Source organism: Nicotiana tabacum, chromosome 9 (genome assembly GCF_000715075.1).
Source record: "Nicotiana tabacum cultivar K326 chromosome 9, ASM71507v2, whole genome shotgun sequence".
Classification (NCBI taxonomy): Eukaryota; Viridiplantae; Streptophyta; class Magnoliopsida; order Solanales; family Solanaceae; genus Nicotiana; species Nicotiana tabacum.
Genome location: NC_134088.1, coordinates 23,855,521 through 23,866,699, shown reverse-complemented (window position 1 = coordinate 23,866,699; position 11,179 = coordinate 23,855,521). Strand labels below are relative to the sequence as shown.

General features: G+C 35.3%; 1 long non-coding RNA gene and 1 pseudogene across 1 annotated transcript; one reads left to right on the top strand and one right to left on the bottom strand.

Annotated features, from left to right (window-relative positions):
* Positions 1-509: 509 nt before the first annotated feature.
* On the top strand, positions 510-2,313 carry LOC142164358 (uncharacterized). The gene is made up of 3 exons (XR_012695136.1): positions 510-683; positions 856-918; positions 2,016-2,313. It is a non-coding gene; the product is annotated as an uncharacterized LOC142164358 (long non-coding RNA).
* Positions 2,314-2,581: 268 nt separating this feature from the next.
* Positions 2,582-11,179, bottom strand: part of LOC142163826 (uncharacterized) — a 40,443-nt pseudogene continuing 31,845 nt past the window's right edge.

Below are 11,179 nucleotides of genomic sequence, written 5' to 3'. Positions count from 1 at the left end.
AATCTTAGCGCGCGAGTTAAAGGAGCTTAGAAACAAGAGCATCCCCTTAGTAAAAGTTCTTTGGAAAAATCATTCTGGCGAAGAAGCTACCTGGGAGCGAGAAGAGGATATGCGAATTCAATATCCAAATTTGTTTAGGGACTAGTACCAGGTAAATTTCGGGATGAAATTTATGTTGCTCCCATAAATGCTGTAACACCCCAAATTTTTACTAATATTTGCATTTTCGATTTAGCATCTTTATAATGAGGAAATATTTTTACTTCGCACTTCCTAAACGTAAAATTTACAATACATGAAAATTTCTTACTCTAGGTTGTGTTAATACGGACAAAGGAGTTCTATGGCAATTGCTATGCGTAACACTTATTATTATTTTGATGAATTATTATTAAATACATTAATTAAATTTTTGGACTGTCACTCTTTTGTATTTATCTAAGGATATTTAGTAGTTGGGCAGCCATTTATATTTCATATTTATCCAAAATTCTTAAAGACAACTTTGATTGACATAGTCTTCCATAAACTCCCCATTTTCATTCTTTCAAGAAAAATAAAAACACCCCTACCATCTCTCCTTATTATCACCTGAAAACTTCATGAAAACCACCATAAATTTCCACTAAACCAACCAACAAAATTCGTTCTTGGTGAAGCTCAAGTTGCTCCTCTCTTTTGTGGTAAGTTACTAAACCCGTTTTTACACTAGACAGCTATTAGTGTTTTCTTCATATCTTTTTGTATAGAGCTTTGTTTTAAGTGATCTAAAACTTTATGGAAAGCTATTTCATAGATCTATAACTCTTATGAAGGAACCAAAGCCTGATTTATCTTTTATTTACCCGAAAATAGGTAATGAAGTACAGGGCGGATGCTGCCCAGATTTTCTATTTTACAAACCCTCCCTGTACTATGGTTAGTAAGTTTAACATAACGTTTTGTACAAAATTAAAATGGGGGTAATTCAAAATGCTCTGAAACGCTAAGACACATATCTATAACTGTAAAGAAGACCGCACGGTCTATTTTGTCCTTTTTCATCTTCAAATCTGAGTCACAACACGAGGTAGTGATACTGTCCAGAATTTCTGTTTCAAACATTTTGGGTAATTTTCACCAATATCATATTTATTTTGACATGTTAAATCACTGAACTTATATAGATATTTTATTATGTATTTAAGGTTTATATATCATTGTAAAATCTAAGGGGAATTGTTTGAGGAAGTGGACGGATTTGGTTTGTCTAGAGCGTAGACGATTCGAACGTCCTCAAGTTGTGGTTGAACTATTTTGTGGTAAAACACCAAGGTTTGTGTATAAACTTTGTACTCTTTTTACTTGCTGGAATATTTTGAAATAACCTAATATTTTATTTTTTTGTCTTCAATTAATAGCATTGTATTCGTGTTATATCAAGTATTATAAGATATTTGCTAAATCGCCCACTCGTACGGATTATTTGATCATTTTGCATTCTTGTTGGGACTTTGTCCTTCTTGTGGCAGTGACTTTGTCACTCATCTTGGCATGCCTCTTGATTTGGATTTTTTGCCATCTTGACTTTGGATTTGTAGTTCGTCTTAAATTATGGAACTTGTCCGTGTTAAGTATGAACTGGGAAGCCATTTTTAATATGGTTCTTGATTCTCTTGACTATTGGGTTTTGACTCTACTTGATTTTGGGCTTCGGTCCATCTTGATATCTGATTTTGCTTAGTGTGATGGCATTACGTACATATTGGGCGAAAAATAGATATTTGACAAGCTTTCTTTGATTGATAGTATACGCTTTCTCAACTCTTGAATCTTGAACATAGTTATTGATAATTGGAAACACTTCAAGGGTTGATATTTGATACTTTTGATATATTTGTTCACTTGTTTTAAATTATATTTCATTTGAGCTACCTATGACTAAAAATGAGAATTGGAGAAGTTAATGGCTCCAAGCCCCCAAAGTTTATACGCCACTAAGCTTTATGCTTAGCGATAGTTGTTTTCTATCGTAGGTAATGTACAGGATGGAATTTGAAGACGGCCTTATGAAGTAGTCTTTTTGGGAGCACTTAAGGAGATCACATTTGCATATGCACCATGGTTTTGTATAGTTTTGGGACTTGTACATGATATATATGTCACACTTATGTATGTTATTTGGAGGCTTGGATATTAAGACCAAAATCTTGTAACTTGAATTTGGTAACTTATTTTGCTATTTTGAGGTGTGGTAATAACTCAAGTCTTGTAATATGTTAAATTTACATATATATATATACACACAAAGGAGAAAATTAGTTTTCCTTTTTATACCCGATAGTTTGAAATTTATGTACAATACAAACTTGCAGTGATGTCGAATGAAAGTATAATTTTGTTAGGAAGTTGCTTTAACGTGTTGATTATTCAAGAAGGGTTATATCACCTTATGTTGAAATTTTGACACTGTATTTTTCTTCTTTTTTTTTATAAAAAAAATAAAATTATGAGGAGTATTTTCGAAAATAAAAATATTGCACTTTGGACCTCATCGCATGGGCCTATTTCCGCTACTAAATTATTCTGAATATATTTTTAATTAATATCTTCTTAATGTTGTAAGTAATAAATTAGATTTGTTTAGTAAGTAGCACCCTCCCAAAGGGGTTGCTACATCGTCATCGTCATCGTCATCATCATCATCGGAGGCTAAGGCCCTAGCATCGGCTTCAAGCTCTCTTGCCTTCGTTATCTCTTCAGAGAGATTGAAGCTCCAAGCATGGATCTCCTCGAGGGTTTCCCTCAGAGATTGGAATTTGGCAAATTCGGTGATCCAATGTGCTCGAGTTCGAGCGGTCTCGGCCACCTCTCTCGCATGTGACTGAGCGGCTTCAGCATCAACCCGATAAACAGCCACAAATGCGTCTGCATCGGCCTTTGTTTTTTCAGCCTTGGCAAGTTCAGAAGCCAACCGAGCCTCAAGATCCTCCGTTTTCCTTGCTTGAACCAAGCTTTTCTCCTTCAGGCTTTGAAGTTGACTTTCGGCCGATGACATTTGGGCTCGAGCAACCTCTTTCTCTGCAGCAAAGCGGTCTATATTTCCTTTCCATTTCAAGGACTTCGCCTTTATCACATCGACCTCCTCATGGAGTTTCCCGATCAACTCAAGCTTCTGCTATAACTGTGAGACCGAAAGATTAGCCTTCGTTCCAGTATCGAGCCCATAGGCTTTTAATAGTATCATTACCTGCTCGGACAAATCGGTCTGATCTTGGTGATTTTTAGCCAACTCAGCTCGGAGGTCCTTGATTTCCTCCCCCTTTGCCCTAAGAGGAGTTTAAGGGCATTCTTCTCCTCCGTGACCCGTTAAAGATCGGCCTCGTATCGACGCAGCTCAGCTCGGGATCGAGAACATGCTTCTCGATGAGCTGCCACGGCCTACGAAGAAAGAAGAAACAAAGTAAGAAAAGAAAAACAGGCATAAGAGATAATACCAACAAAATAATTTAAGGCTTTACCTGATTCAAAGCCTGCTGCACTCCGTGAAAAAGATCTGATGTATCACTAGTGCCGACAGCATCCTCGACACCGGTAAATAGGTCACAAAAATGATCCTCTCCCTCATGAGGCCTGTCTAGTTCAAGGGCCCCCAAAGCTTGGGCTTCCCGAATCGCCCCTTCGGAAAAAGTAGGAAAGGTGGGCGAGTCTTCGATTGCTACTGCCCCAAGTGAGTCACTTGGGGCGTTCCCTTTGATTCGAAGAGATTCAGGGACAACCCCTTCAGACATATCCCCCATCTGTTGGCTTCGATAGGAAGCATCCTCGATCTCCAACGACTCGGGGACTCTGCCCGAATCTTCCTCCAATATATCCTCAGTTCGAGGCGGAGCCTTATAAACCACCATCGATCCAGCTGCCTGTGGAACATTGGTGGTCTTCTTCGATCGGGCCACCAGTACGGACCCGTCATCTTCTTCTTCCTCGTCTCCATCCCTTAGATGCTGAATCGATTCTAAGGTCAAAGGGATGGTATTCTTCCTAGGCTTGCAAGTCGACCTTGCCTTCGGTTTTGGATTTTCGGGAGTAGAGGCCCTTTTTCTCTTATTTCCCTTCGCCGATTTAGAAACCGGGTCCGAGGCTTCTTACTCACCGGGCAGGGACCTCAAAACTGCATCTCTGCCTAGGCCTACATACAAGAAAATCGGTTGAATATGTAGAAAATATTTCGTTCGAACTCTCAAAACATGAGAAATAGGCTTACCATGATTTTTGGCCTCCCATCGGCCCTTCGCCAAATCACACCACGAACGTTCGACTTATGTAGAGGTCGAAGCCAGGGCCCATACCCAGCTCTTAAGATCGGGAATGACATCGGGCATCCAAGTAACCGCTGCATCACAAAAGAGATATCAGCAAGAAAGAAACAAAGAGACAAGGCGATAGGGAATAAGCAGCAGAATTACACTTACGCTTCATATTCCATTCTTCGGGGAATGGCATCTTTTCGGCTGGGATCAGGTCCGAAGTCTTCATTCAAATGAACATGCTCATCCAACCTCGATCCTTGTCCTCATCTATGGTGGAGAACAATACCTTGGTAGCCCGGCGTTGAAGTTTTATTAATCCACCTCGAAATAGGCGGGGACTATATAATCTAATAAGATGATCGAGGGTGAAAGGCATCCCCTCGATCTTGTTTGCAAAGAAACGGATCAGGATAACGATCTGCCAAAAGGAAGGATAAATCTGACCTAGAGTTATTCGGTATTGGTGACAAAAATCGATGATAACAGGGTCGAAAGGTCCTAACGTAAAAGGGTAAGTATACACACTAAGGAACCCTTCTACGTGGGTGGTAATATCTTCATCGTGAGCCAGAATTACCACTTCCTTATTATCCCAGTTGCAATAAGTCTTTAACTGTGCAAGTTGCTTTTTGGTTATCGAGCACAAATACCTCGATACCGGCTCACACCGACCGGGAACCAACGAGTCCTTATCGACCTTAAAATCGGAGGTGAGAAGACACGTTCCGGGAACAAACTCCTCAGGTCATGGCTCCACCGGTGTTTTATCGGCAGCAGGTTGTGAATAAAAAGCCTCTTCTTTTGGGGGGATGGTTTTTGATGTTTTCACCATTTTTAAATTTAGAAGAAAGAAATAAAGAAGATGTGGTGTTTCAAAGAAAGATCTTGCAGTAAAAACCGCAGAAGGAAAATTCCACACTTAATTCAGAAGGTATGAGAAGATGCTTAGGAAATTTTGAGATAGAAGATGTAAAAGTGATTAATGGTGAAAGAAGGGGATGTTTATAGGCTGAGCAGTGGCGGTGCAATATCGGTAATGGCCGACCGCCGTCTGACACGCATTAAATACCTCGATAAACTGAACTGATGGGACAACTATCGTGTACGTCACGATCGGATTCGATGCACACGTCAGCATATATCTAATCAGATTCGATTAGTCCGTCGTACGGACTGGTCAGTATGATAATACTTTGATCAAAGAGCGGCTTCGTAATACCAGGTCGAGGTCCGAAGTCGGGTCATCAAGCTTCGAGTTCTAGGACCGATCAATGACAAGCTCGGTATCATTATCGGGCTCGTATCCAAATCGAGCTACGGGGCGAAGCAAAATTATCGTGCTTGAGATGCATAGACCGACCGACACCGACCCCGAATCAATATCAGACTCCGAGTAAGAATCGAGCTCGAGTCAAGATCGAGGGCTCGAGTCAATACCGAGCTCGAGCCAATATCGAGCTCACAGATAAGAGTCGTTATAACCGCATTAGGGGAGAGAATCCTGGCAGGAATTAGGAAAAAATTAGTTCCTCATGGGTTTCCCACTATATATTTTTTATTATATCTAAAGTAGGATCTTTCCACTATAAAAGGGATGATTGTTATTTCTGTGAAGGACATTCACACATTGTAACAAAAGATTGCTTCTCATATGGAAAGATCAATCCTTTGAGCTCTTTTACTTCATTTTATCTAGGTCATTCATTTTTCTCCTTTCCACCGTTTGTATCTTTCATCCTTATAAGTCAAGACTGTATATTTCTATTTCTTCTATTTCTTATTACGATTTTGTATCAAGTTATACCACATACCCTTAGAACTACGTATAAATTTAACTCTATCCGATTTTCTGATTTTCTGAATGAACAGAAGGATCTAAGAGAAGTTAAATGTTAAGAAACGAACCAAAGGGGTGGGGCTGTTTTGTATAGTACAGTAGGTACAACAACAAAGGGAAACAAATAATTGAAAACTATTATTATAGTTGTTGATTTTTTTCTTGCTAGTACAAATAATATTCTTTCTTTTCTTTTAGTTTTATATCTAGTTTTCTGCCTTTTAATCTAATTATTCCACCAAAGTTTTATTCCATTGTAATTTTAGAGAGCACAAAACGACATTAGTAAGCAACTATGTTGTACTCTCTATTGGCTTTTATAGAAGTTAGAACAGTATTATGTTCATCTGAATTTAGTGAATTCTACATAAAAAAACTACTACATACGTCAACAACTATTAAAATTTTAATCTGCTTATAAGGACTCTAGTACCCCACTAAGACATTATAATAAATGGAGATTTATTAAATCTAAACTACTTCTGCTGTCTTAATTGTATTTGGTAGATAGTCGGTTCACCACCCTTTAGTTTGAGGGAAACATAAATATATAATGATTGGTCTAAATTTTATTTCATTTCTGTTTTTTTCCCTGCGATCATGCATCAAGAACAGTCTTATGTCTTTAATTATTATTTTCTAGATCAGTCCTATGTTGGAATGAGACAAAGATGTCACTATACTTATGTTCTCAATACCCTGCCTACCCATAAAAATTTAGAAAAGAAACAACTACAATTAATGTGAGAGATTATTAAATAATGCCCAGTTAACCCTTTTTATATAAAAAATTTATACCAACACAAATGTTTATTATATAATGTTAAAGACCGTAAATTTTAAAAGTTTTATAACGACATAAATATTATGATATTTTTTAGATCACACATTTTTAAAAAATAATTATTTAAATTTCGTATCGAGTCAAACTATACCAAACAAAATGAAAAAAAAAAAGTAATATTAGTAAAATAATTTCAAAACATGCTATAGTTGAACATCGAACTATGAAAGACAATGAAAGAGTTATATTAAGTTCAATTATTTCGAATATAAAGTTTATTGGAGGTTAATAGTTCGTCCTTTTTCAAATTTTAGGGTCAAAAGATTACCAGTCTAGGTATTTAATAGTCAATTTCTTAATTGCCTAATTTGGTCAAATTGTGATCAACGCCCAAATATCTCTCCTCTTAGGGTATGTTATCTTACCCTAAATATTCGTCAATTTAGGGTTATCCATATCCTTTTTCTATCTAATCAATTTTAACTCACCAAACTATTATTTCATCTAAACACGGAGAATTCGATCAATTTCCACCATTCAGTTGACTTAGATTTTAATCCAGCAATTCTAACTCAATCTTATCAATTTAATCCATCAGTTGGTTTAGGTTTACCCATAGCCTAAGCATTTATTATTATTATTATTATTATTATTATTATTATTATTATTATTATTATTATTATTATTATTATTATTATTATTATTATTATTATTATTATTATTATTATATTTTAGAGTCCCAATAATCTTTTTTTTATCTCTTAAATTCACATGTTCAGCCAAATATATTATTTCTTAACGGAAATCTACGTCTAATGAAAACTCAAAATGTTAAATACTTCTATAATAGCGTTAGCAAACAAGTACGTAAATAATGTGTTGAAGGTGATTGAATTTATTAAAAACAAACATTATCACATTAATTAACATATCCAAAGTTCTGTAGTGGATATTAGTGTTTGAGAATTAAAGGGCGGTGTTACCAGGTTTCAAATTTGATTTTGTTTAATATCTATGATTGAAAATTATTATTAATTTTCATTGTTTTCTAGTAGTGAATAAAGTGGATTATGCACTTACTGGGTGGGATGAACTCATGAACTTGAAGTCTTTGTGTTTCACATATGATCTTGATTGCTAATCCAACATGATAAAAAATGATTTTAATAAGAAAATCTTGTCTTTAGTTTGGTAAAAAGCATGATTATATTTTTGCTTCGGAGGAATTGAAATTTGAAGTCTGTTACCAAGTTTCTCTTGAGTCAAAAGTGTCTTTTCTGTTTGTAAAAAGTATTTTTTTCCTAAAATTAAGGTGTTTAACCAAATTTTTGGAAAGAAAAAAAATACTTTTGTGGAGAAGCAGAAACAGTTTTTGAAAAGCAAAAAAGTACTCTCTCTCCAAAAATACGTGTATGAAAAACACTTTTGAGAAAAATACACTTAAAAGTTTTAAAAGTTTTGCCAAAGAGTCAAACACTAATTGCTAAAAAGTACTTTTAAGAAAAATACTTCTCAAAATAAGCTAATTTTAGAAACTTGGCCAAACAGGCTATAAGAATCATTTGTGCAATAACTATAAAATTTAGTTTATTATGCGTCCATCTTGTGTAGAAAAAATCCTACATGAAAGCATATTATATATAGTTTCTAAATAATGCTATAATCACAAAAATAGAAATAATAAAAGTCCGAGTATAATTCATACATATATTAGAGAATATACGCATGGATCTCAATTATCGAACAACTATAAGAGGGCGAAATATTAGTATAACAATAATTCAATCAAGTATCGCTTTAAATTAATATCATAATTTTTATTCTAAATTAAGTGAACTTGTTTTTTAATTGTGAAAGAGGAAAAAGAAAATAAAAAACAAAATGGAAAAAAGATTCTATATGAAGCTTATTAAACAAAAGTTGAGGAAAGTCACAGGCGATAAAATATGTGGAATAGGTCAGAGCTGACGTGTCATCTAGATCCTCAAAATAAAGTGACAGAATAGTTATCCCTTTTACTTTTTCTACTAGCATAGAATAATAGTTTTATCTACGACATAAACTCATAACAGATTAATTAACTGTGGGATCGTTTGATTGTATATTGGTAGAATTAATACCAGCATAAAATCTTGCCAAAATAATATAATTTTTATTGGCTGTATAAAAAAAATTCATCATCGCATAACTGACGCAATATTTGATTTCTGTAAATAATATTCATATTAAATTATGCAAACATCTATTATAGTTTTACGTGTATAACATGTGGGGATTAAATTATTTAAAGATAACAATCTATTTTTTAAGTAAGCAATTTGTTTACCCTTAAAATGGATAGCAATTACATTTGTACGCGTTTTTAAGGACTAGTATCTATGAACGTGCGTTGCACGTTAATAATGACTCGTGGTGATTTAAATATTTATTTATATGAAGGAACAATGAAATTTAATTAATAAGAGAAATTTTATGTATAATAATACAACAATCATCTAAATGCCAAAAAATATTACTCCCTCTGTTTGAATTTAGATGAACCCATTTGATTGAGTACGGAGTTTAAGAAAAGATAGAAGACTTTTGAACTTGTGGTATAAAATGAGGTGCATATATTTTGTGTGGTTATAAATCATTGCATAAAGGTAAATTGTTTAGCATAATACAGGAATTTAAAATAAAAGGATATCATCAAAACTTACACAAATGATCAATTTTGTCATGTTAGTTAGATAATTATGTATTATAGTTTAAAAGTATTTAATGTGGTGGTATCTTAACAAACACTTCTTTGTGGACAGTATTTTTTTATGTATGTTTCCTCCTAATGCTTTGGTTGCCCTGCCTTAACCAAAACTCTTGTTGTCGATCTTGATATCCCTCTTGAAAGTGCAACATACAGTTGTTCGTGCAAGCAAACATATTGCCGTAAATATAGTCCAATATTTAGGATGTTTGTCTCCTGAGACGATGGTCTATTGGAAATGACCTCTCTATCCTTACAAGGTAGGGGTAAGGTCTGCGTACACACTACCTTCTCCAGCCCCCACAGTGTGGGATAAGACTGGGTATGTTGTTGTTGTTGTTGTTGTGGACAATATTGTTTTGTGTATGTTTCCTCATAATGCTTTGGTTGCTCTGCCTTAACCAAAACTCTTGTTGTCGATCTTGATATCCCTCTTGAAAGTGCAACATACAGTTGTTCGTGCAAGCAAACATATTGCGGTAAATATAGTCCAATATTTAGGATGTTTGTCTCCTGAGACGATGGTCTATTGGAAATGACCTCTCTATCCTCATAAGGTAGGGGTAAGGTCTGCATACACACTACCCTCCCCAGCCCCCACATTGTGGGATAAGACTGGGTATGTTGTTGTTGTTGTTGACAATATTTTTTTTGTGTATGTTTCCTCCCAATGCTTTGGTTGCTCTGCCTTAACCAAAACTCTTGTTGTCGATCTTGATATCCCTCTTGAAAGTGCAACATACAATTGTTCGTGCAAGCAAACATATTGCGGTAAATATAGTCCAATATTTAGGATGTTTATCTCCTGAGACGATGGTCTATTGGAAATGACCTCTCTATCCTTACAAGGTAGGGGTAAGGTCTGCGTACACACGGTCTGCATACACACTACCCTCTCCAGCCCCCACAGTGTGGGATAAGACTGGGTATTATGTTGTTGTTGTTGTTGTTGTTCAGTGTCTTCTTGCTTTGTGTCGGAAACGAATAAGAGCATCCAATAAAAGATAATTTGGTTCTTCCTGAACACTTGGATGCTCTTATTCGTTTCCGACACAAAGCAAGAAGACACTAAATACTGGATCTGTTCTTACTTTACCTTTTTTGTCAGTTGAATCTTTTTCATTTGAGGCCAGAAGTATAACTTTGGCAAGCTACCTTTTACAGTCTCTGCTTTTGTCGATTTTGGAACTACTGGTAGTACTTGACATAAATTATCTCCCAAACTATTATTTTTTTACTAAACGGTTCATTAATATCCAATATATCTCTAGAACTCCGCTTGACACTTAGCCATAAGTGCTTCATCCCATATTATCAATTTTGCTTTCCTTATAAATTTAGCACCATTGCTCTGCTTTGATATGTTTGTGATGGTTATTTAAGTTATTTGAAGAGGTATATCAAATCTAAAGTGGGTGGCCTCACAATAAAATCGTTGTTGGTACACCACTTGCTATTATTGCTAACAGTATCATGCCTCTTGATATGATATTTGTAAGTAATGCATCACATAGAAATATTAT